The 27,721-nt window shown below is 38.1% G+C and overlaps 1 protein-coding gene and 1 long non-coding RNA gene across 3 annotated transcripts in view; one reads left to right on the forward strand and one right to left on the reverse strand.

The window, feature by feature from the left end:
* KCTD16 (potassium channel tetramerization domain containing 16) overlaps positions 1-27,721 on the forward strand; it is a 269,895-nt gene that overhangs the window by 31,266 nt on the left and 210,908 nt on the right. The window lies entirely within an intron of this gene.
* LOC125934916 (uncharacterized) lies at positions 10-27,025 on the reverse strand. Its single transcript, XR_007461573.1, has 3 exons — positions 26,765-27,025; positions 17,241-17,455; positions 10-1,131 (listed from the first exon to the last, which is right to left on the reverse strand). It is a non-coding gene; the product is annotated as an uncharacterized LOC125934916 (long non-coding RNA).

Here is a 27,721-nt window from a genome sequence, read left to right on the forward strand (position 1 = left end):
TTAGGAGCACCTCAGTAGCTCATTCCGTGAAACTTCCGACCCTCAGGTCATGATCTCAAGGCTAGTGAGTTCCAGGCCCGAGTTGGGCTGTGGGCTGACAGCTCAGAGTGGGGAGCCTGCTTCGGATTCTGTGTCTCCCTCTCTCTTTCTGCCCTTCCCCTGCTTACACTCTGTCTGTCTCTCTCTCAAAAGTAAATAAACATTAAAAAAAAATAACCTCAAGTTAAACATCAAGTTGCTCAGTAACATTCTGTACAGATTCATCAGTAGACCCTGAGATTTTGTAGTTACTTTTTTAATGCACGATTAGAAACATGGAAGCTATTTCAGGCAGAGCAGGTGTTTTCCATTCATTGTAGAATTGTGTCTTCTAGAATTTGATAAGTGCTTTGTAGCTATCTGCCATATTTCCAGCTTGAGTGAGCCTCCAGGCTCATAAAGGAAACCATATCAATGGTTAAATAAAAGAAAGTGATGTCAGTTGTGAAAGTTAAAGTTGAAAAAAAATTTTTTTTTGTTCTTGTAGGCATAGGTGGAGGTGCAGGCTGTGATCTTTATCATTTCCCTTCCATCCCCGAAGAAATTCTGATTCTATCATTTAAAATTCATTACTTTATTATGTTGAAATCTACATTGTGAGGGCTTGATACCATCAGGGTCGACTCTGTTTCCATCTGAGTTTTACAACCTACAGGGAGTCTAATCTATCAGAGCTTCCTTCCTAAGCCGGGAAAAGAGACAAGGAAGAAAGAAAAGATACGTGAAGTTTGCATGTCAGCCCTACTCAGAGGTCTTTTTTCTTTTCCCATCCCATCCCATCCCCCTTTTTTTTTATTTTATTGAAAAAAAAAAAACACAAAGAGTTTAGTGATAATGGCTTCCCCTGCTGTCCATCATAGTCCTGTCCGAAAAGGACTGTACTATTACATTATTTGTACATTAAATGGAATTCATTGTTAAAACCAGGTTTTTCTTGTTTTACACTTTAGATCTTCCATAAACAGTACAGATAATGAACATAAAAGAACCCAGCTTACCTAGGAAGATAAGGCAAAATTGCCCAGGTGTTTGAATTGTGCTGGCCAGTTTTATCTGGTAGTGATAAATCCTCTCCAGTTTTGGCAGTCAGTGCTGGGGGGTGGGGGGGATGAGGAAGAATTAAAACACACTAATAAGTACCCCCCTTTAATGTCTACAGTATCTATTTTACACATAGGACCACATAGTATTTATTAGACAAAAGTCTCCAAGGTTTGAAACACAATTATAATAGTTTCTGCTTAGGTAAAAATAATAAATAAAATTAAAATAAACAGTAGGAGATGATCTGTTGCAAAGAATCTAATCTTCAATTATTATATTTTGCTTTTGTACAGAAGCATTTACATTCCCTAGTCATCTGATGCCAAACAGGTGCCATATCAGCAGCCAAGTCTCAGCAATGGGAAGGAAATGAGTTATTTTTTGCTTTTGATGTTGCCTTTGGATGTTCCAATTCAAGTCAAGATGAATTCTTCAAACCTCCCTATTTGATAGGGACTCTGGCCATTTATCTCTAAAACTGGTGCTCACCAGCCTCATTCCACAAAAGAAAGTTCAGATTTTAACTCTCTTGTGAGAAATGTAATATATAAAAGCTTCACACATTAATTTTTTAATTCAGTCTGTCTTGGTTGAATCACTCATATTTCCCTTGTATTTCTTCTCTATCCTGGAGATCACAAGTTAATTGGGTGACCTGCTGAGCCATTTTTTTTTAAGTTTATTTATTTTGAGAGAAAGAGAGGAAGAGAGAGCTGGTGCACATGTGTGCAGAGGAAGGACAGAGACAGAGACAGAGAGAATCCCAAGGAGGCTCAACGCTTAGCGTAGATCCTGACATGGGGCTCAATCTCACTGCTGCTGACTGGGAGATCATGACCTGGGCCGATATTAAGAGTCAGATGCTTAACAAACTGAACCACCCAGGTGCCCCATGCTGAGCCAGTTTTTAAGCAACTTCACTCAAACCAGAAAGACCAATGAACATAGTGCCTGGTTTAGTAGAAGATCCGAGACTTGGAATCAGACTAGAGTTGCAAACACCAATTTTGTTATTTAAAAGCTTTTTGAGCCAAGACAAGCCACTGGGCAAACTGAGTCAGGCTCCCTGTAAACAATGGGAACAAATCCACCCTCATCAAGTTGTTGTATGGCTCAAAGAAGATGATGTCTACAGGAGAACACTTGGCAAACTGTAATGCACTGTAGTGAGAACGTTAATACATACGTAAACCATACTCATCACAGTCCCTTCCTTTTCCACGGACAACAGTTACTATGACAAAAAATAAGTTACTAGGATGGGCCAGAAACCAGTCTCTCCCTCAAGGGACCTCAACCTTTTCCTCTCTCTCCTAATGAAAACAGAAATACATCCCTGTCTCTTTGGATGAAAGCTAAAAGCTGTCCAATGAGCAATAAAAAAATGATTGCCAGGAAATATATACACTAGCCTCACTAGCCTCACTAAAGCTAACTCATGAAAGCACACAAGCACAGCCAGCTGATGGAATAAAATTTTCTCAATCTATGCTTTTAGAGGGGATCATTTTGCAAGGGCAAAAATCTTGGTTTTATGAACAAAGCTTAGTCTACCAATTAAGTGATCTCAACCTATTAACAATTTGTTCCTTTAGGTTGGTATAAGTCACATGTTTTCCCATTCTTTGAAGGTTCTAGTACCTTTCTCAGCGTGTAGCTGCCTTGTCCCTAGGGAAGAGAGGCTAAGTTAAAATCCTCTATCTCCTCATTAGCACCAGAAGCTTCCATGAATTTACTGAGCTCTAGATTTCCATAGTCTGTATTTAACTAGAATAGGAGCTGCGCAATCAGTCTGACTGGGTCAAACTCTACCACTTATTTCTTGTTTGATATTGTGCACACAAATTACCTAAACTTTTGGTGATTCAGTTTCCTAATCTATAAAATGGAAATGATGGCAGTAACTATTTCATGGAGTTGCTGAGAAGGTTAAATGAAATTATAAATATAAAGTGCTTAATGAAGTGTCTGGATCATGGTAAACCCTCAGTTAATACTAGTTTTTCATGTTACTATTATTATTATTATTATTATTATTATTTAAATGAGAGGTTTTTAAGCTTTTTAGATAGAAAATTATACTATAATATTCCTTATTCCTTATATGTCAATATAAGGAATTATATTCCTTATATATTCCTTATATTCCTTATATATTCCTTATATTCCTTATATGTCAATGCCTGGAACATAGAACAAGAAAAATGGTGTAGATCTTGGCAATGACTGTTATAGTATCGGCATCATTAGATACCAAATCATTTACCTAGGTCCTCTTGCATGCGAGGCACCGTTCGATGCTGAAGACACACAAAACCTTGTCTCTGCCCATGAGCTGCTAATACTCTAGTAGAGGCACAAACACAAATAGAAGTGCTTATTAGATAATTAGGAAGTGTTGTATCTGAGGAACAAATAAAATGCAGAGGGAGAAAGCAATTCTGCCTTTTGGACGAAGTCAGGGAAAGCTGAAGAAGAGGCAACATTTGAGATGGGTCTTTGAAGATGAGCGGGAGTTGGGCTGGTGGCGGTCTGGAAAGGGGGAGGGCCATTCAGGCAGAAGGAACAGCGTGTGCAAAGGCACAGATCTTCGAAAGGATGGCTCCTGGGAGTTATATGAAACTAGTGGTTGGTTTAGTATGTCAAGAATAAAGTATGATAGAGATTGTGCTATTAATTACACTTACTTAAAAATTATGGACATAACTCTCCCATAGTGATATAGAGATAATACAAAATATGAATAACTCATATTTTGTGAAGTAGAGCTAAATATTATGAAAGATACTGTTGTAGAGAAACATGCTTCTAGCATAGTAAGACAGGTGGAGAAATTTAGGACGGCATCAATGTGAGCCTTCCCTAAAGGTTTTATTCAGTAAGGAAGATCTATGTAAATGCCTTTAGCTGCTGGGACTCTGGGGGAGGCATCATGGGACTAGCAGTGGTCCAGAAGAAAGATCTGTTCGGCTACCAGCTTGGTGGTGACCTGGGAAAGTTGTTTAACCCTGCAGGCTTTATTTTCCTCATTTGTAAAGTAAAGGCTTTGGACGAGATGATTTTAAAAGACTCAAAATTTAAGGATTTATCATCTTGGCAATGACTACCTCAGGACTGGAGTATGTTTTAATGGCTTGCCTGCTCCCCACTGAAAAATGCCCCATGACTAACCGATGACAGTAGGTCAGGTGGTTAGGCACAAGTGACTAGCCCTAGAAGGACAGAAATTCTATTAAATCTCCACTTAGATTCTCTAGCTTCATTGTTCCTTCTCTTCGGTGCTAGGTCCTTGGGTGTTCTGAGCCCCTTCCCAGAATGTTTCTCCTACTCTGAAAGTCTGGCTGCTTGCGGCTCTGCCAATTATATGCCTCTATTTGGTTTTCATCAGGGTGAACAGAAAGCACTAAAATATTTCTATCCAAGTTGGTTTGGCTCTCGTTTCTCATCCTGTTAAAGAATGGTCACTATTTAGATCACACGCCATGAGGCTGCTGTCCTTGCTATCATAATTGTGATTTGGCAGATTGATACAGTATTAAATTCCAGTTGAGCAGATGGTGCCAGGATTTAAACTTATGCTTATCAGATACAGATGGTCCAAACAGTGAACTTATCTGTTGGTTATTTTTATTTGGAGTAGGTTAAATATAAATTACTTTGCATCTTTTTTCTTTGGTGACTTTTATTTTTTTAGTGATTACAAATTACTTCTCTTATTCTTTATCCTTTTGATAAAGGATAAAGCTTTTTAAGCAAAGATCCTAGATCTTTGATTTTAACTAATACATATTTCCTTCTATGTTGACCCAGATTATCTCCCCTAAACCTCTTCTATTTGTTTTCCAGTTTCTCTGGAACAAGAGAAAAAAAAAAAAACCAACAAAAAACAGTCTACACTGTTAATTAGTCTGGAAGAAAACACTTTATGGTTATCAAGAGTTCCTAATCATACACCCCCACTCTGCTCCACCCCCAGGAAAAATTGTCAGTAGCACAGCACAGCACAACTTAGCACCCAGGTCTAGAAGGGCCCATGCTCACTTCAGAGATGACAAAGTAAAATAGAGCATCAGAGAAACTGAGTGATTTATCCAAGGTCACATTGAAGTGTTTTTAAGAGTGAAGGCCAGAACTGTGTCTTCAAATTCCTGTTTGGTACTCTTTTCAGACACCACACAGCCTCCTGGAACCAGTCCGGTTGCTTAGCATCAGATACTGTTACTAGCGACTGGCATATTTCCCACATGGGGAAATTGATGCCATCACTATGGAGGACAAACTCTCTGCCAACTTTCTGAAAAACCGCAAGTTCTGCAAACATTTCATGGTTCTGATTCTGAAGGTGGGACTTGTGCAACCAAATAGCTATGGATTGAAAGAAGGAGATGTTGCAATGAAGAAGGGAGGAGCAATAATGCTGATGTAGAATGTAGGAAACAAGAACTAGGACCTGGATGCTCTGGCTGAAAAAGACTCAGGGAGGCAAATATGTCACATAAATTTCGATTGCCTTCTTGAAGATTTTCAGGAGCTGACTTTTCAATCTCTTAGGAATTTATTTCAGTATTTCGTCACCCTGAGAGTCAATAAGCCTCCATCACTTTCATTTAGGAGCATTAATCCCCTTTAGTTTGATAACTTCAAGTCAAAAGTTGTTGCTTCTCTCATTTTCTTCAGAAGAAGTGAGAGTTGCCTAAGAAGTGTGACATAGTCAGGATTGAAACTTGTTTAGATAAACGGCTTTTAATGGAGAGTGTGATAGTAACCAGACTTCATTTCATGCTTCTCTAATGAGCATTTAGTCTTATTGACTCTTCTCAGGGATAGGCTTTTCTCCTTCCCAAGAGTGCAGTGTGTTAGTCTCCTAACAGCCATTCTCTCTGTTGAGAAGAATTGGGTTATAAGACACTAAGATCTGGAAAAGCGAGGATACAACTTGCATTCATCCAAAACAAGTAATTTGAGCTCTTTTGGCACACCCTTAAGGACCATTTATTGAGTTGTCTCCATTCATCTATTCTACAAGTGTTTTACTGAGTGTCTTCTTGGTGCTGGGTATTAGGAATACCTAGGACAAGACAGATGCTTGCCTGCAAGGAGCTTGTAGTCCAGGGGAGGATTCAGACAATTAAGTTGATGATTGTAATCCATAACAAGCACAAAACTGTGATAGAAGCAGGCATGTGAGGTGGAGAAAACACACAGTGCAGGGAAGCCCAAGGGAGATGCTCACTAAATGCTTATTGAATGAGACGAGAGATCTAAAATTGCAACTTACTAATTGTACGATTTTTGGCAAGCCTGTGCCTCAGTTGTCTTATCTGAAAACTGGGGTTAATAATAGCTTCTAGATAGCTTCTCAGAGTTTTTATGAGAATCAATGAAAAAAATACACTTAAAAGCACTTAAGAAACCGTAATGCTATATAAGGGAATTATTAAAAGAAATGATCTTTCTCTTCCTGATGTTGTCTGTGGTCATGGTATCTCAATGTGGAAGTTATTCAGAATTTTTGGGTAAATTTCCTGGGAGAATGGATTTCAGCCAAATAAATGTGTCTGTGGAAGTCCCTGAGAGACTTTATTTGAAAGTGCCTTCTTTACAAGACAAAAACACATGACATAAACCCTAGAGACAGTAGTGAAGAATCTAATTCAGTTTGCATTTGGAGTGAAGAAGATTCTGAAAGACTTTTATTTCATTTTTAAATGGCTTTTAAGAAAATGTTTACCTCTTCAACACCTGTTTTGACAGGCCTGTAAACTCCCAGTGATTAAATCCATGATGGTACCAGATTCCCCTACAAACATTCAAAAATACCATAATCATAAACTACCTTCTCTTTTTGAATGCCTACTGTGTGCTCAACATTGATGCCAAGGAAAATCTCAGAAGAAACGAGGTGGTCTTTACCATCAAGGATCATATAGCTGATTGATGGGCCATGACCACCCACACAAAATGATAATGAAGAAAAACTACACAAACATACATCACGTACAGAATGGGTTGGAGAACTTATCATGGGTTTATGAAGGCATTGAGGTTCCATTGGTGCCTGGAGAATGGACAAGATTTGGATAAGGCTGAATGGAATGGGTGAATTATTAATTTTTAGTGTCAGTTTCTGTGCTAATATTAATGGCTTCCATTTATGAAATGCTTTCTATATGCCAGACATGTGCTAAGAGCTTTATGTGTATGACTCCATTTTATCTTCATAACAGACCTATGAAGTTGATACTATTCACATCTCTATTTTATGTATGAGAAAATTTAGTTTCAGAGGATTATGTGTCATTAGAGACCGAACTAATAAGTGATAAAGTCGGGCCTTAAACTAAGCTAAATCTTGTCTCAAAGTCCATGTTATTAACCAACGTATTATGCCACCTTCTGACTCTGTGTGCGTTGGAAAGGTTTCAAATGAATGACTCACATCCACTGAGGAATTAGTCAGCATTTTTAAAATTTCCTGAATATCTCTTTAAATTAGATTCTTCCTCCTTTCCTTTCTGCCTCCATTCCTTCCATCTTTCCTTCCTTCTTTCCTCCTTCTTTCTTTTCTCCCTCCTTCACATCTTCTCTCCTTCTCTTCTTATAATATGGTGGCTTTTTTTTCTTTGTCTTTTTTTTCAGTTAATTTTTAAATTTTGAGATAATTTAAATCTAATAAAATAGTTTTAAAAAATACAATGTCTCAGTCCCTTCACTTGGCCTTTCTTTATGTTAATATTTTATGTAATCATAGAACATGTGCCAAAACTAAGACATTAACTAACCTTAGTACAACACAGCACAATTAGCTGATATACAGGACTTATTAGCATTTCACCAGTTTCCTCTAATGTCCTTTTTTTTTTTTTTTTTTTTTTTTTATTCTAAGATCCAGTCCAGATTGCGACACTGCCTTTGGTCGTGTCTCTGTAGTCTCCTCCAGTCTGTGACAGCACCTCTGTCTGTCCTTGTCTTTCAGAACCTTGACACTTTTAAAGAGTACGGGCCAGTTATTTTGTCTAATGTGTCTCAGTTTGTGTTTATCTGATATTTTCTTATGATTAGATTGAGGTTATGCATTATTGGAAAGGATACCAGAGAGGTGATGGGTCCTTCTCAGTGCCTCATGTCAAGGGGTACTTGATGACAGTATATGGCTTTAAAATGTCCTTTGATGTCGCTAGATTGTTTAGGCTAGTGAGGAGATAGAAAAGGAAACGTAACTCTGAAAAACAGAATTGGGTGGGGGTACAGGCATTGCAAGTGGGAAGTGATGAGCTCTGCTCCTATACCTTATCCTCCACACTTTGAAGTTAATACAGGGTTCAAGAGGACAAATTCTTCTGTCAAGTCACACAGGGTGCCTGAGGTCCTCTTAACTCTGAAATTCACTCTGAAGGGGCTAAGCTTTTGTCTGGACATGATTTTCTGCTTTGATAGCCTGGGGATAGTGATAGTGGAAGGAAGGGCACTAAATGAGTAAAAAGCATTCCAAATAATGCAGTTCCTCTCTGACCTCACTCACGTTCTCACAACACTTCAGGGGCATTAAAGGATGGGACTGAAAACCTGACATACAACTTTCATTATGGCTGAGGTGGAAAGATTATATTAAAGGGACTCATGTCTGGGAATAACAGGATATTTCAGTGGAAGCACTCTTTTCATGAGAGCCTTTGAATTTTACACTTGAAGTAGATTGGAAATTGCAATCAGGTCAATTAAAGGCACACTACTTTTTACACGAATCCTTTCCTTAATCACTGGCTTTGGTGGATGTTTTAATTTTATTCAAGGAGGCAAATACGGTTGTGTGTGAATAAAAATGAAAAGATTATTATAAAGACTTTATCACTAGTGCTCCCCTGTTGAATACAGTGATTTTCTGGTTACCTGATCCAAAATGAATCAAAAGTCAGTGGCATAAGAGAGCACAATACAATAATTCAGGGCACAAAGTTTTGCCTATGAAGCATAAATATTTGAACATTTGCATTACCATTTCTGAATGAGTGGATTAAGTAGCTATGAAATATTAACTCATGTTCTTTGGGGTATGATTGAAATATTACATTCAGTATTTACCCCCCACGAAAAGCCCCCACAAATCCCTGTGTTCTATGAAACGTGAAAAGAATCTCATTTCACTGTCTTGCTTCATTTAACTGGTGCCAATTCTATGATACGACATGGCAACCATGTTGCAGTTGAGAATTTAAGATTTTCATTGTGTTTTGGGAGAAAGAGTACACAGCTGTATCCCATCACACCTACTTTCTCTAAAGGTTGTTGGTAAGTTGAAATTGATAAATTCAGAAGAAGAGCTGGTAATCTAAAGAGGTTTTTTTTTAAAGGGAACACATTTTTTAAATGTTTTATGTTTTACAAGCTTGCTATTGTAAATATGAAAAAATGTTAAAGCAAGATGCATTACTTGGAATTCTGAGACCAGAAACTTCTTACCTATTTAGGGACCATGTACCAACATTCTACTTTACTGATGGGATCATGTTAGTCTTGTTTGGAAAATAATACAGTTCTTAGTAGGTGACTTTTTGTAGAAAATGATAAGCCTTTCAACAAAATACAATATCATCATTATCATTATTATTATTGAATAAATAATACAAACTATTGTCACATATTTTAATTCTACATGTATATTAAATCTCACCAGACATTATAATAATTTTATATAGCCCATATTTATTAATGGACCAATATTGATACATTATTATTAACTGAAGTTCATAATTTATTCAGATTCCTGTACTTTTTACTTAATATCCGTATTCTGTTCTAGGATTCCAGATTACATTTAGTCATCTCCTTTCCTTAGGCTCCTGTTGGCTGATGTTTTTCTAATGATTAGGTCAGAACTGTGGGCTTTTGTCATGTCATATCAATAGTACACACTATCAACATGACTTATCATTCTGATCTTGACCTTGATCATTTAGCTGATTTTGTGGTTGTCAGGTTTCTCTATCATAAAGTTGCACCTTCCCTCCCCACCCTTTCCACGCTGTATTCTTTGAAAAGAAGTCACTATTGGGGCACCCTGGTGGGTCAGTTGCTTAAATATCTGACTTTGGTTGAGTCATGGTCTCACAGTTTGTGGGTTCAAGCCCTGCATTGGGCTCTCTGCTATCAGCACAGAGCCCATTTCAAATCCTCTATCCCCCTCTCTCCCTGCCCCTTCCCTGCTCATTCTATCTCTTTCTCTCTCTCTCTCTCTCTCTCTCTCAGAAATAAACATGTAAGGAAATTAAACAAACAAACAAACAAGAAAAGAAGTCTCTATACATGGTTCACACTATGTTCCTCCTCAAAGTGAGAATATCTACAGAAATTATTTGGAATTCTTCTGCATCAGAGATTTGCCTCTTCTTTCTCATTTATTTCTTTATTCAGTCATTTACTAATGTTGTGAACATTTATTTTATATTTTATACAAAGTTATAATTCAACTTTGCATTATACTTTATTTACTTTTTGTTCAAGTTCTTCCAGCTTTGACTCTTGGCAACTCTTTCATTTGTCATCTGTGTTCCTTTGACATACCAACAGCTTTATGGGTTTTTTATTTGTGTGTGTGTGTGTGTGTGTGTGTGTGTGTGTGCGCGCATGTGCTCGCATGTGTGTCTTTAAGCACTTCATTATTTTCTGGTACTACAAGTTACTCTGGGCTTATTTTGAATATTTCTTATTCCAATCTCAGGAATTATTCAACCATTTCTATGAGGAAGACTGGTTTCTTGTATTGGATAATGGTATTAAAAATCAAAAAGTGGGTGTTCAGTGTACCTCTTGCTACTCAGGTGACATTACTTCTAGTCTCTTGCATCTGACAGAGCAAGAACACACATTATCATATGTGTATACTAACTATGTATGTATATATACCTAAAAATATTATACAGGATATATGTAAGTATGATACAGATAGCATAATCATCTGTCATTATATTAAGCTAAATAGGAGTTCATTTTGATGACTCCAGCTCTAATCCATTATTACATGGATCATTCTAGCTTCCTCCCCTTGCTTATCTGTAAACTCCCTCTCCAACAGAGAGAAACCTGTTCCTGCTATCTGCCATCCACTTACTTAACTGTTCAATTCCAGTATGCATGTGTAGCAAATTCAAAATTGTTAACCTGTACTCTGTGGGACATAGCTTTACCAACTAGAGAAAGGTACTTATGTACAGTTTACTTTGCTTTGGGTCTTAACAGACTCCATCCATTTCTAGAGTTACTTAGGTCAGCACCTTCGCCAACCAACTATTATTTGGATCCCATATGAGTTTGTTAATGTTGTCTGTTTTTGTTTTTGTTTTTTCTTCTCTTTGTGATCCCTTTGTCTTATTCCTTCTTGGGCTTGGTTTTGTTTTGTTTTGTTTTGTTTTTAATTGAGTTCCAGACACTGTATTTGAAATATCAGGGTAAAGTGAGCTCTAAGATGGTATTCCTCTAGACAGGATTTATTTTTGCTTCCAACAGGAGGCTAGAGCTAACAGAAGAAGTCCTGGATAACGTTAACTCAAAGTCAAGGATTGAGATAATTTGAATCAGCCCTTTTATCATTGTGAAGGTTGATGCATTTATGGTATATAGTATTTTAAGGTACCCAAGGCAAAGCATAGAGAGTTTCCACGACTCCTGATCCTTCGCGGACTTAGGACTTCATTTTTTGTCTTTCTAACTCAACAGTGTAAATCTGTACTCGGCTTCTTAGTCCACTCTTTTGGGATTGACTGGTGTCCAATGAAGTCTGTGTAAGAGGTGGTTGAGTCAAATGATGTATAAGACCCTTGAGTGTGGGGCACTGGGTTGTGCTTAAATAAATTGGTTCCTACCAATTTCTATTTTAGTTGTCAGATTAAGAGTATACACAAAAAACATTGAGAGCCAGTGGCATTGTACAGGCCAGTCAAGACTAGCAGAATCTATGTTAAGTTGGTTGTTTGTACAATAGAAGGAATAAGCACAAAACAGATACATAAAGGAGAAACTGGTGAGAGTTTCTGTCTAAGGTGTGGAATTGAACTAACAGGCTTCTTTTCTACTTTTCTACTTCCCTATCCGATATACTCTCTGGCTATATATATATATAGATATATAGATATATATATATCTATATATATATAGATATATATAGATATATATATATATCCCAATCTATCTCAACTTTAACAAAATGACCCCTTTAATAAATTAAGTCTGTGTTTTGTTTGAAGTTGAAGAAATACATCTATTTTTAGATATCTTTCCCAATGAGTCTTCAGAAGTGGACCCAATTTCCAGCTTCTCACCTTCCTTTTTTCTCACCTCTGCCAGGAGTCTTCGTGGCATGATTAGAATTCTAACTTTTTGTCTTATCAACTATGTAGCATTTTGAGCCTTATATTCTTTATTGGTAGATCAAATAAATTGTAGTATTTAATGTGAAACTCCTTAAAATCTGAAAATTGTGTGTGAATTATGCATTATTAATATCGTTTTGGCCTGTCATCTAATTGTGAACTATGGAGGTAGTAAGATTAGAAAACTTTGGATATGGGAAGACAATAATGATTATTCTTTTAAAAAAGCTGATTGAGACCCTCAAAAACCTGAATTATAATTTTTTATTCATTTTAACATTTATTTATCCATTTACTTATTTAATAAGTAATTACTGAGTAATGGGCCTGGCACTGTGCTGGAGGCTGGGGATTGCAGAGCAAATATGCACACAATCTTTATCCTTGAGGAGCTTAGAGTCTACTGTGGGAGATACAAATTAATCAGAGAATCAAACTAATAAATGTGAAGTCATGCTGAGATGGATACCTTGAAGGAAGGACTTTAAGAGTATATATGAAGGGATGGAGGGTGTGACCTGGTCAGGGAGATTTGGGAAGATGTCCTTAAGCAAGTGCTGGTTACTGTGAGACTTACTGTCTAGGGGTTGGCCAGATACAGGGAGGATATAAGAATATTCCAGGTCAGGGAACTACCATCTGCGAAAGTCCTAAGGGGAGAGCAAGACTGACCTGCTCAAAGACAGTAAAGAAATACAGAATGTCTGGAAGACAGGGGCAACGAGGAAGTGGGACATCAGGTAGGGTTGAGAACCATGCAGGGTTCAGATCCTGAAAGGCTTTATGGTCATGCTGAGTATCCTGTTCTTCATCGCAAGGACAATGGGGGAAGCCACTGAAGTCTGCAGGGGAATGAAATTATGAGGCTGATGTATCTCAGACATCAGGTGACATTTGGGCAGAGAGATGGTCTTCAGCTGTTTGACTCCTCCATTATCTACCATTATGTTCACAGAGAAGAGTAATTTAATGTGAATTCTTCAATATACAGCAGGATCTGGAAGTTTATGCCCAAGAGTGCATTACTGAAAAGACACTGACTGTATGTAATTCTAGGTAGCATTAAAAAATCATCAGAATATTCCATTTGCTCAATGAATAAATGGTAGCTATTTTGCAGAAGTCATTAAGACAAAACCAAGCCAAATTTGGCATTGAGTTACATCCACTAAACATTCATTTAAAGAGCAAAATATTGAGAACATTCAAACAATCAAATTCTTACTTCAAAATGTTTAAAATGTAATGGAATAAAATGGATAGTATGGAACTTTGATGGTGTTTGATTTTTTAATTAAAGTTTTAAATATTTGGTTTGTGTTAACTTAGGAGGAATTGTATGTAGGCTATTGTCTATGCTATCTCCGTATCCTGTGAAATAAAACAAATGAAATCACTAAATGATAATTGTACATTGACCAGGTACCATCATAATGCCCTACTGCCTACTGATTTTCTTTTTGTTTTCCTAATTACTACTCCTTTTCTCTCACTTTGATTTCTGCATTATTCTCCCAACCTCATATCACTTTGTTTATTGAGCCTCCTCTGGCCATGGGGAAGATATATTAGGAAGAGCATGAACTCTGGAGTTAGTTATACATATACCTGGCTCTCAGCAACACCAGATGTCAGCAATATGATCTTGAGCAAATCATTGAACGTTCTACAGTTCAGTTTTCTTTTACACTAAATTTGAAATAATGCTGACTATCTAACTGGGATACTATGATAATTAAATTAGGTAATTATGTAAAATGCTTATCATAGTTTCTGTGAGTTTCCAAAGGTGACCGCAACAGTATCTCCCAGCTTCTCTGATATCAGGAGGTGAGGTTTATGTCCTCTCTGTGGCTTGTGATTGCTTTGGCTGCAGAATATGGTGGAAATGATATTTTGTGACTTCCAAGGCCAGGTCACGAAAGGCACTGCACCGTCTGCGTTGTATGCTGGGATACTCCCTCTTGGAGCACTGAGTTACCATGGAAAAAGCCTGATCACCCTGAGAAGTCCAGGCACATGGTTAGACCACAAGTAGGTGCATGGTCAAAAGCTCCAGTTGAGGTCCCAGCCAATAGCCAGCATTGGCTGCCAGTTGTATGAATAAAGACACCTTCACTTGATTTCAGTTGCCAGCAATCAAGTCTTCTTAGCTGAGGCTCCAGCCATCATGAAGCACACAAAACCTTTCCCACTATGCCATTTGAATTAACTTACAGAATCTATGAATATGATAAATGGTAGTTTTAAGCTACTTGTGGAATAGTTAGTAGTAGTAACTGCAACAGTCTTCAATAAATTCTAGCATTATCATCATTGTGATTAATGTTATTACCTCCTTCATAGGGTTATTTATATATAGTACATTACAAACCAATGAAAACAAACCAATCTTACTTACAAAGATCATAAAGTCTGGAAGATGCTGTAGAACACGTCTATTTCTTTACCAAGTCAGTGTTGTGGTAAATGGGCATCCAACAGTGCCTTCTCTCTCAGGCCTTCCTAACACTTCTCTAATTTTCCTGCCATCTTTTTTGCCCACTGCACCTCCCCCAGTCCACCCAGGGTTCCAGCTTTGGTCTGGAGAATGGTGCCTGGGTGATTTCCATGCTCAGTGACACTGACCTGTGGAGGAGGCTTGTGAATTTCAGGTTCTTCATTTGATTAATAAATATTTATTGAGCTCCTGTTATGTGGTATTGGGAACACAGCAATGAATAAACAGACCAACAATCTTGCTCTTACAGACCTTATATTCTAGTTTGGAGTAGTATATTCTAGTTTGGCCCAGATAAATAACTGAAATCTATGGTATGGTAGATGTGGGTAAGTACTATGGAAAAGCATAAAGCCAAGAAGGGAAAAAGGGAGTGTTGGGGACAGTGGTGCCATTTTAGAGAGTGGGACTGAGGATGGCCTTATTGAGAAGATGGAATTTCAGTAAAATCCTGAAACAGGCAAATGAGAAAGGCTCATGGATATCTATAGAATGCATTTTATGCAGAAGGGCCAGGAAGAGCCAAGACCTGAGGTAGAGGAGGCATAAGTGTTCAAGGAGCAGCAAGAAGGCCAGTGTGGCTGAAGCTGAGTCAACAGGAACTTGGCATGAAAGGCCGACAGAGAAGCAAGTAGGCTACATGGGGTCAAGTCTTACATGACATTGTGAGGACCTTGATTTTGACTCTGAGATGAGAGAGCAAATGGAAGGTTTTGGACAGAGAAATAATATCATCAGACTCTTTCTGACAGCTGTATTGAAAATAGCCTGCAGAAAGACAAGGTCGAAAGCAGGGAGATCAGCTAGGAGGCCATTGCAGTCATCTGGGCAGAGCCGAGTGTGACTTGGGCCATGGTACTTCCAATGAAGAAGGTGAGGAATAGCCTCTGGCTTTGCTGATGGATTAGATGAGTCGAAGATGCATTCATGGTTTTTGTTCCAAAGATGGAAGCATTTAATGACCATTTCTGAAAGAGGGAAGAAATGGAGAGAAATCCTACTGGAAAGAAATCTCAATTACAGCATGTTGAGACTGAGATGTTGATCAACCTCCACAGTGGAAGAATCTTTTTAAAGCCAAATATTGGCTGCCTCTATGAACAAAAACACTCAGTGTTACAATGTTAACAGACTCTACCTCTTTACTTGATCTTATCAAAGATCTCCACCATGCAAATCAGATTAAGTCAATGTCCTGCTTAAAACTATCTAATGGCTTCTCAGTGAATTTAGAATAAAATCTAATTCTTTGCCACACTCTCCAAGGCCCTTCCTACACGTATTACCTGTCCAACTTGCCTGGTAAACCCTCTTCTTCATTCATTATACTACTACTGCAGGGGCCTTGATTCCGTAGCTTAAACATGCCAAGATAATTCAGTCTTAGGGATTTGCAGTTGTTATTCTCTCTTCCTGGAATATTCCTCTCACTTTTTCTTTTTCTTCTGTGCCAGAGACTCTTTGTGATCATTCGGATTGCAGACTATGTGTCTCCTCCTCAAAAAGTTCTTTTGTAATCATTATCTCCATAGTGCTTCTCATCCTCAGAAATTATTCATTTATATATTTGCACATTCTTTGATTGCCTGCTCCCCTGAAGGTATCTTATCTGATGAGTTTGCCACTGTATTCCCAGCACCTGATAAAATGTCTGGCACATATTAGGCACTCAGTAAAGGTCAGTTAAGTGAATAGAGGTAGGAAGAAAAGGAGGTAGAGAGAAAAACTCTATTCTTGCTTATAATCAAATAGAAAATATGTATCACATATGGTCTTTATGTTAGCTATAATTTTTGCCTCCCTCCATTGATTAATGCATTTTATGTTGTAGACCCTATATATTGCAAAGTATTTCATGTGGGTTTTTGTATTAACAATACCAAGTCAATAGTCAGGCCATGTCCAATTTACATATGAAAATGAGGCTCAAGGGACCAGCTTGTTCTGCTTTTAAGGGACAGTCTGACCTGACCTTGAATCCAGGTCTCTTGACTTTGAGTCCGGCATTCTTTCCGTACACCTTGCTAGTTCTCGAGAATACCGGGGGCACTGATATTGTCACAAGAAGCAGCGTGTAACCAAATGGGTCAGATAAAATTAGAAGTGGTCTCAAATTTTGCTGACTTGAGTCTTTGCCCATTTTAGAACCAAAATCAGATTTATTAATATCTTCTGGCCCTGGAATTTTTAAATAACTTTCTTTAATTTACATACCTATTTCTCAGACTGCTGGGAATCTAACTGGGAATACAAAAACTGCCCAGGAAACGTGCTCCTTTCAAAAATTTTACCTGATTTTACAGTCTCTGCAGGCTTTGTAATCTCTGAGAAGCCTGAATTAACGGCTGGTTCCCATATGTTCACAAACTACAACTTTGCACAGCATTCACAGCAAGGTGAGCGGTTGTGAATTGCTTGAACCTGGGGATATTTCTGGCAGGGCCTTATGAAGAGGATCCACTGCACACTGGCGCTTTCTGCAGTATTCTGGTCCATGTCAGGGGACCTAGGGGCAAAAATAATGCCCAGTTAACATATGTGATGCTTCAAGGGGCACAGGAGGCATATTTCTCCCAGGGATTCAATAGTCCAGGAGTCACAAAGTTGCCACTTTTATTTGGAATTCTTTGCCTTTACTTAATTCACTTCCTTACTTTCCCTCCACTTATTACTTATTGTGCTCAGAATTCTGTGTGTGTGTGTGCATGTGTGTGCGTGTATTTGGGGGCAGGGGAGGGGTTGGAGATGCAAAATCTAGCCTTTGTTCCAAGAGGCATGCAGTTTAGTAGGGAGATATAAAACTTACTCTCAAACAACTATAATGCAAATTAGAATTTGGAATAGATACAGCCTAGATTGCTTGGTTACAAGCTTGCTCATTAGAGTCAGACAGTCTTGGAGTTCTGCTGCTTATTAGTTGGGTTGATTTGGATAAGATGCTTTAACTTCCCTAAGGCCTGGCTTCCTCTTCTAACATCAAGGTAGCAATTCAGACGTATTATTACATATAAGTGAATTCGTTATATGTTTGTGTAAAATGGATTAAACGCAGTTCTTGACAAATAGTAAATGATTGATCAATCATTGTTAGCCTTTATAATTATTATATATCTGTATATGTTTTAAAATGGTTACAATTCTCCCTCTGCCCTTAATAAGTGACCGCACTTTAACTCAAGGAAATACCATCAGTAAAGTAATGGAATAAGAAAGTTCAGGATGTCTGGGGAAATGGCCAGTCCTAATCTGGCCAGAGTCTGACATCTGTGTGGAGAAGTCTTAAAATACAAGAGATAAATCTGGAAGGGTAATTAGGTAAGGCTTGAAGAGTTTTGAGTGACAAACTAAAAAAATCTGTATTTAAACCAATGTATGTGGTCAGTTAGTAAAGGATGCTGTTGAAAAGGGAGTTCTGGAGCCCAACCACCTGGAAGGCTTTACACCCAGGCTCCACCGATGACTACTGCATGACATTGGGCAAATTAGATAATCTCTCTCTTCCTTAGTTTCTTGACTTGTATAATATCACCAACATCATGGGCTTATGGTGAGCATTATGAAATAGGACATATTTATTACATCGCTGAGAGCCTGGGAAAATGCTAAATAAAAGGTTATTATTGTTATTATTTGCATATAACTGAGTAGTTGATTTTCAAGTAGCAGAAGCAAAAGACAACACTTTCAGCATTGTTTTATAGATAGACTGGGCACGGTGATCCATTTTCAGTGAGACAGCCATAAAATGTGACATTTTAAACATCTTCTCCAATCCCTAAACATTTGGTTTTTCTCCAAGAGTTTCCTGACCATTATTAATTCAGTCAACTTCTAGCTGGAGGAAACTTTAAGAATTTCTATGCCAGGTGGCATGTGCAGATACGATTTACATGTACAGGCATGCCACTGACAGCTTGTGGTTTGTGATTATCAATATAGTGCATGAGTAAATCTATTCCTAAAAGTAGAAGGTATGTAACTTTTTGTACATTGAATAATTTAAGCAAAAAAGAGGTCTTTCTTTAGAAAAATGTGGTCATTCATTTATTTTTAAAATGTGTGAGAGACCACCACCCCATTTATCATCTTTTTAAATCCAAGCATTCACTTGTTTGGGTGAACAAAAGTTTGCATAAACAATATCTACCAAAAAGCACTATGGGGAGGGCTGCCAAAAGATAAATCCAAGTGAATCTTGATTTTTTCTTTACTGCCTTTTCAGAAAATCTATAAATATTTTAACCTGTCATTATTAATATTCAGTGTGTCCGTTTTCTCTAAGTACAAACTTTGGACAGGTGGTCTTAATGCTTTTTGTGAAAACTCAAAGTAGGTGGATACTAAATTGGAATGTCACTTCCCTAGAAAAAGTCAAAGAGCCAAAGTATTCCCCTTTGATTAATATAGGCTAGGGTGACAATGACACCTACAGCCTCACTGGTGAGATTTTCTCAGCTTTCTCAGTGTAGTTCAACCACATAACAAAGAATCAATCCACAGAATTCTTTGGATTTCAGGGCAATAAGGAGGCTCATGTCAAAAAACCTTACTGGAAGATTTTGCTGGAAAAAACATGCAACTACATGATACTACATTAGGCAAGTTTCGGAACAGAGGATGAGAATCAGAGAAGTTTCATCCATCTCTATCCCTAACTCAGGGGTTACAGCATGGCTGTCACGGCCTAAGCAGCTTCTTTTTCTCGCCTTGTGTTGTCTTGGTTTTCTTCTACCCCCATCCACCTCCACCTTTTCCTTCCTCACTATGAGGCAATGTCTCTAATATTAGGAATTAATTTTGCCAATAACCAATAGGAACCCAACAGGTCATTTCTGTGAACTACTGTTTCAAGCCAGACCTACCATTTCTAGTTCTCTTAATGAAAAGGGTAAAGTGTTATAATTTAGATGTATCCTTTGGCAAGGGATCACCAGCTACATGCCAGATATTGTATGCTTGAAGATCCATGGTCATCTTGCCGTGTGCCACACCAAACACCTTTTCATTGTCATCTTTATCCCTAAGCCAGCATGTTTTCTCCTCCTATCCCACTACTTACAGGTACATCCAGATCTACCAGTGTCACATATTTATATAATGTATAATTATATATTATAGACAGATATCCTATGTATCACTCCTCTTCTAGCCACATAATATTGGGATTTGGGTATCACTACACATTTTTTTATGGTAATCCTCAAACATCTGTGAAAATAGTGAGAGTAGTGTAATGAACCCCGTATCAGGGACTATGATACTTCATGTGTTCTTGTATCTTTGTGAGGTCTAGAATTATGACTAGCACAAAGCAGGTGCTTTATACAAGTTTGGTCATCAAGCTGATTGCCTATTTATTAAATGTAGTTCCTTCTTCAAAAGTAGGGAACAACTTTGTATAATTTAATTCCTTGGACCCCACCCCCCGTTCAAAAGTGCAAACCTGTGACTATACAAAATAACAGAACTAGGGGCACCTGGGTGGTTCAGCCAGTTAAGTGTCCTACTCCTGATTTCAGCTCAGGTCATGATATCATGGTCATGAGATAGAGCCCTGCATCAGGCTCTGTGCTGGGCGTAGGGTCTGCTTAAGATTCTCTCTCCCTTTCCGTATGCCCCTCCCCTTCTCCCCTCAAAAAAAAATAGAATCAGCTTTTTTTCATTTTTTTTTGTTTTTTTAAAAAAAGACCATTTGGGCAGCTCTCCATAGTTTTTAATTTTTTTAATTTTATTAATTTTTAAAAAATGTTTATTTTTGAGAGAGAGAGACAGAGACAAGGTGTGAGCTTGGGAGGGGCAGAGAGAGAGGGAGATGCAGAATTCGAAGCAGGATCCAGGCTCTGAGCTGTCAGCACAAAGCCCAATGCAGGGCTCAGACTCACTAACTGTGAGATCATGACCTTAACTGAAGTCAGACGCTTAACCAACTGAGCCAACCGGATACCCCTTTCTGTAGTTTTTAAAAGATGTTATGCCTGTTGACAGGAGAGGGATTTATAACAGGCTTTTTCTTCTACTGAAAAAAGTGTCTTTTATTACAAATTGAGATAGCAGCTATTTGAAAGTACTTGACCCAGAGAGATTAAATGCCTCTCGAAGGGAAAATAATACGTACACCAAGACCAAATCCAATGCTAATGAAACCTGGAAGTTTGTTTTATATTTGGAACTTTACAAAAGAGTTTTTTTAAATATAAAAGTCCTGGGTTTTCTTTTTTTTTCAGGAATTAAAAAAAAAGGATTGTTGTCTGCTATGTTTCTACTAAATCTCCATCACATTAATTCCCATTTGGGACTTGAGGAAGAAGTAGGAAGCTGATTATAGGCATCTCTAGGGTCACAACCCATTGTCTACTGACCGGTGTATCTGAGGCCTGTGTAGGTCTCTGGAGAAAACCAATCTGGTTGGCAAAAGCATATTCCACCATATTATCTGGAAAACACTTCCCTGGAGATTGAGACTAAGCTGGCAACGCAACCAGAATACCTTCTTCTTTCTATTTGAGGGTATTAACTCTCACCCCAACTAATTTCTGATAATTGAGAGAAGAGGCCAAATTGCCTCTGAATTTGGAAAAAATGTAGTTCCTGGGGCTCAAAGTGATTTTAATCCTATAATCACTTGATTTTGCTTCAGACAATTGGTGGGCATATAAAACTACAAACATTCGGCAAAGAGGAAATCTTAATCCATAGGATTTTGAGCAAATGAAAACCTTAAAGAATGGCTCACTCTTGTACAGATGATAAAATGGGGATTTGGAAAAATTAAATGACTTGGTAAGGTCATCCAGATATTTACTGGCAGAATTGGATCTCTAAAAGTAGGTTGCTGGATCATATATAATTATCCTGCGAGATATTAATACTGTAAATGCCAGGCTCATATTGCATCCATTTTTTGTTCCCACAAATTTTACTGGGATGCTTTTAAGCCTCCATTGGATAAAATATGACTGTGACCATTATGTTGCTATTACCTGGGTTTGAACCCGGGGCATTTAAGATCTAGATTCCTCCTTTTTAAAATTCCAACTCTATTCTTCACTGATCAGAAATCACCTATGGGAAGAGGTAACAGCATCATTTGAAAAAAAAAAGTACAATGATGGCTCTTTGCAGGAATACAAACATCACATTCTACACTCTATTCCTATCGTTTGCAGTGTAAAACCAAAGAAACTCTTCAATTATTCTAAACGCTGTGACCTCAGCCAAAACAATTGACTGCTGTAGGTCTCTTTTTGAAAACAAAACAAAACAAATAAATCAAGGAGATTGCAAAGTCTAGTCCTGAGAGAAAGGCTGTTAGAACATCTCTTTGAGGTGAACCTGTTTGGGGTCCTGCAAACAGATTCATCCCAAGGTTAGCTTATAGGAACATAGAATAAATTTGCGTCCACAAGTTTATTATTTCCTGTGCTGCATCAGGAAGGACAAGACCAGGGAAGACTACCAGCTGAGACACCCAGAAAATCCCCCAGGAGTCTTTTAATAGTGATAATCTGTCTGCCTTACTTCCCCCCCAGGCTGGATGGAGAGGAGTGCTTTGCAACAACACTTCGAAAGCAACAAGAAGTCCTAAAAGGTCTAGGGATTGTAAGTGGCAGTTTGGGGGCCATTGATCATGTTGCTAGAGGAAATTCCTTATTTAAAAGAAATTTTAGGATTTTCATACTATTGCATATGATGAATATGAGCCATCAGTGAGATTATATATATATATATATATATATATATATATATAAAGTACAGTAGAGGCTTGGGATAATAAGTGTCATCAACATCTTCCCTCAGAACCTGAAAAGGTGGTTATTAATATCTTAAACTAAGTTATTAATAATCCTTTTGAGTGGGGAGTAGTGATAAATCAGAATATGCAAGGAGGATAGTGTGGCAAAAATGCTGCCTTTTGTAGGTAATGGGTAAGTCATGATTACTAATTTTGTATTTCATTCTTCACTCTATATTTGAGTTATTTATACATGTATCTGCATCCCTACCAAATCGTAAGTTCTTAGAGGGCAGGGATGTGTGTATCATTTCCCCTGATAGTCCCCAAAGCACAATATTGAACAATCAAATTCAAGGAATCGTTTTTATTCTAAAACGCTCCTGCCACCACCACTCACAATAGAGCCAGAATTTCATAGAACTGTAAGATAAGTGTTCATGAATTGTGAGACTAATTGCTTTTTAGCTGCAAGGTAGGACCTATTTAATTGAGGACTCCTATAGCTAGTGAACAGCTAGCACAAACATGTTGGTTTCAACCTTGCAAAGGCTAAAGTAATTTCAGACAACCATTTCTTTTCTTTTAACACGGAGTAAGTCGGCAAAGGTTTAGGCACAGTTTTTTATTAGGCTCTTGGGAGTTGGCTTGTCTCAGTGAGTGGTGTGCTGTTTGGGACTGACTTCACCTGGACGACACAGCATCATCTCTCAGCCCCACCAAGCTGGAAGAGCTCTGTGCGACCTAGATTGCCTGCAGCTGCTTAGATAATCTATAACCATATTTCCCCCCTAACTATAGGTCCATCCTTCTTAATTCATGAGTTATACTCCCATGTTTCAATTTCACCAACATTTATACCAAGACTAGTCACTGGTGCATCAAATGTACACAGAATATATTCTATGTGCAAGAACATACAATGGTACATCCTGGAATGCTAAAATGAGTAAGATCGAAACATAAAAGCCAATGATATGGGAGTAACTGCTCTGTGAAGACAGTGTCCTACGGACACCAAACCTTCAGTGTATACCTGGGCACGGTAGTTCCCGCCCTCAAAAACAAACAAACAAACAAAAACAAAAAACAAATTATAAATGAGTGGAGAGGTATCCTGGTTTGATCATAGGTATTTATCATGTTATTTACATTTTAGTCATTAGAAAAATATAGAGGGAACACTTGAAATATACCCTAAAAGTACATTTATAGAAGATGCTAACGGCCCTTGTACACAAGGATTTTTCATTCAACTGAGGAGACAATAGGTATTGTTTAGTGTATAACTAGTGGGCAGTGTGATTAAAACATTAAGCAGCACAAGAGGTAACTCATGGTTGTATACGGTTGCCATGAAACTAAAATAGACCTTACGTGCAATGTGAACAAATTTCAAAGGAAACAGTGATCACAATTGCTGCTACAAGTCCCTGTGTTCTTCATTCACTGACACACAGACTTCCATTCAAAAGGAGGGAAATAAGAAAAATACTCCTGTTTCTTTAATACTTACTACTTTTTAGACTTTGTACTGCTATAAGCCTACTTATACCTGATCTTATTTCGCCTGCACAATTATATGAATTTTGTGCTATTATACCCATTTTAGAGAAGAGGAAATGGAAATAAGATTTAGTCATTAACCTACAGAGATATGGCTCTAAGTCAGTGGGGAAGCTGGACTCAAATCCAAGTCTCTGTCTCAAAGCCCCACTCTTTTACCATGCCACACCCCTATCTGAAAACCTTGGGCGAAACTTTGAAGTAGGTACTAAGCAATCATCATGGGAATAGCCAATGGGTCAGCAGATTAGACATGAGCATAGATGCTGCCTGATGAGTATCAAATTGAGATGCTCTTTCAAACAAATTGTATATTTTATTTCATTTTCTATAGTCCCTGCAGGATTTTGATGTCATTTCTAAATGCAGGGGATTTGGAGACAACTTACAGAACCAGTAGTTGGATACAAAGATGCAGACCTTGTAACTAGCCCTCTCTATATGCCCCAAACCTGTGTGTTTGCACTGTGCTCAGATTAGTGACTGAAAATTGGGTATTCCCATTTGTTTTAGTTCATCCTTTAAAGAATGCCTTCCCTTGCAGAGAAGGCTGTATTTTCTTAGCTTTTATTCTCCTGTAACATGCTTTGCACTCAGTGGGTGCTCAATAAATACTTGATGTTGGCTGAATAGGTGATAGTGGTGACACCCTGAGTTGCTTTCTTTTAAGTCAAGATAATCAAGTTCTTTGCCAATCAAACAGAACAAATTAGGTGTCCTGTCAAAAGCTGGAGAAAACCCTGCAGTCATCAAAAAGTCACTTATCTTGAAATACCAAACATTTTCTTTATAGTATCTCAGTCTCTGTTTAGGATGCATTGCCCACAGGAATTTAGTAGTTCAGTTGTTTTCTAACATGTCATAATGTTCAATACTGTACTGCCAGGTGATGAATTGGAGGGTGGGACAGGAGTTTACAAATCAGTCCCTAGGGACTTTGCATTCCATCTTCCCAGCCAGCATGAAGTGATAGGCATCTGTTAAGATAACTAGTTCAAAAGCCGAGAAAAACTTTGGCACACAAGGGAGAAATATGACCTAGGGCACCCAGTAGATTGGCCCCACTCCATTCCCACAGTCCACGTATGAGGAGACAAGAAGAAGTCCCGAACCCTAAGGCTGGCTATGTGCAACCTCTCCTGTGGCTCCATAAGCAGTATTCACACAACCAGAATCATGGATATAGTCTAGGATGCACCCAGTAATGAGCTGGTGGGTGATGGCTGACAATGTGTAGGATGTGACCTGGAAAGAACTCTGTTATGTGTGGCCTCTTGGCAGCTAGAAGGTGACCAACTATCTTCTGATGAAATGAGATTTCAAAGGTGAAGGAGTTAAACAAAATCTCAAAGAGATATGATGAACAGAAAAAAGAACGTCAAGACCTGCAGCCTCTTCAAGGAGCAGTTCCAAGGACAAGAATTTTGTCTGAACCCATCAAAAGGGCCAAGGAACTCAGTTTTCAGGGAGAGCAAGGTGCAGTAAGGCAAAAAAAAAAAAAAAATCCTTCCTACTCCTGAGAGCAAGTAATAAAATTAATTAATGCCAACCTCCCTCCCAAAGAAAACACAATTATAAGGTCAAGAAAAACATAAAGAGAGCTATATGGTCATTTGGGCAAAGATCACAAGTATATAATCGGTGTAGCATGTTGGAAAAGGTGGTTGCCTTTTTTTTTTAAGCTTTTTTACAGCTGTTGCCTTGACAGTTTTACAATTAATGTCTTATCTTTGAGCCTGTGTTTGCCTTGCTGAAAGAGATCATTATCCTGAGAAAATGTTCTATTCTATTGGAATTATTTCTTAAGTAACTATTAATACCGTTCTTATAAATGGATATAATTAACTCATAGACTGGCAGCTTTCTTTGAAATTCTCTTTTCTCCTTCCTGAGCTTATTCTAATCTCTGACTGTAACTTGTAAACATCTGTCTAGAATTGATGAAATGACCTCATTTGGGTCCCAATCAGCTCAGCAGCAGAGACTGTCATGCTTAGGAACTGAATGCCACTGATGTAGGGTAAAAATTAACAAACTAAAGTAAGTGTTGTAGAGGGAAAACCTCACAGGCAAATCCCTCTAAATATTCCCTTTATACAGAGTTGGGACTTTAGGAGAAAAACGTTAAAAGAAATGATTGCTAGAGTAATAACTTATACAAGTGATTAAAACACTCAATGTACTGAAAGGAGAGTGTTTTCTTAGAAGATTAATTTGAAAAATAATGTGCCAGAGGCTCCCCTTAAGTGTCCTGAAGTCTTCCTACTCCTGTCTGCTTCTACAAAAGGGTAGAGTTTGACCCAGCATATTACCTCACTCTCTGTGTCTCTCTATAGAAGTTATTTCATCCAGAGATTTCAAAGTGTCTTTACAAATGTAAATTAACAAGCCTCATCACTTCTCTCCATAGAGATGGTTCATTTAAGTAACATAGAAATTTACCAAAATGGCTTACTCAAGGTCACTTGAGAAATCCTTTGTGTAATCTGGAAATGGATATTCAAAGTGTAAAAATACCTTGCAGCCTCATTGCAGATCCAGACTTCTGTATCTCTTGGCAAGTACCACTGGAGGGTTGAATAATCTTCCTTTATCTTTACAGTGAGGCTCCAATCACTTGGTCTTTTCTCAACCTCGAGAGGCTCTCACAAACCTGGAAATCCAGAAGTCAGCCATTCTCTTTCTTATCTATTCCCAAAGCTAAGTGAGGAGAGAATATGACTATTTTTTAAAGATTTTTATGAATTATTTTTATTAAATAAGTACTTGACTATATATATATATATATATTATTTATTTATTTATTTATTTATTTATTTATTTTTTTCCCTCCCAAACTCTTCTATTGATCCAGTGAACAAATGTTTGTTAATCACTTATTTTGTTGCCTCTCACTATCCTGGACACAGGGAACAGTACAATTTCCTCCCTTCATGGGAAAGACGAACAATAAGCAAGAAACAGATACATCTTGGTCAAGTGCTGGAAAGATGATAAACATGAGGAGCTGGGTGAACTGAGTAGGTGTGGGTGGACCAGGGAAGGCCCCCCTCCAATCAAAACTCTTTTTGCTTTCCCTCTATGGGGGATGGACCCATAGGAAGATTGGACCATTGGAAGATGACTGAAGCTTAGAGCACTGGAGTGAACAGCAGGAAATGTGGCTTTGGAGGAAGGGCAGAGTGTGTGGGCCATGGGAAAGAGTATGGATTGTATTCCGACAACAGTGATCAACCCATGATGGGTTTGAAGCAGATTAGTAACATGATCTATGTTTTCATTAAAAAAAATTTAAATTTTATGTTAGCGGTAGAGTGCAAGCCGGGGAAAGGGGCAGAGGGAGAGAGAGAGAAAGAATCCAAAGCAGGCTCCACACCAATGGGGAACTCAATCCCATGACCCTGGGGTCATGACCTGAACCAAAACCAAGAGTGGGATGCTCAATCAACTGGGCCATCCAGGTTTCCCTCCTCT

This window comes from Panthera uncia (assembly GCF_023721935.1).
Source record: "Panthera uncia isolate 11264 chromosome A1 unlocalized genomic scaffold, Puncia_PCG_1.0 HiC_scaffold_17, whole genome shotgun sequence".
NCBI lineage: Eukaryota > Metazoa > Chordata > Mammalia > Carnivora > Felidae > Panthera > Panthera uncia.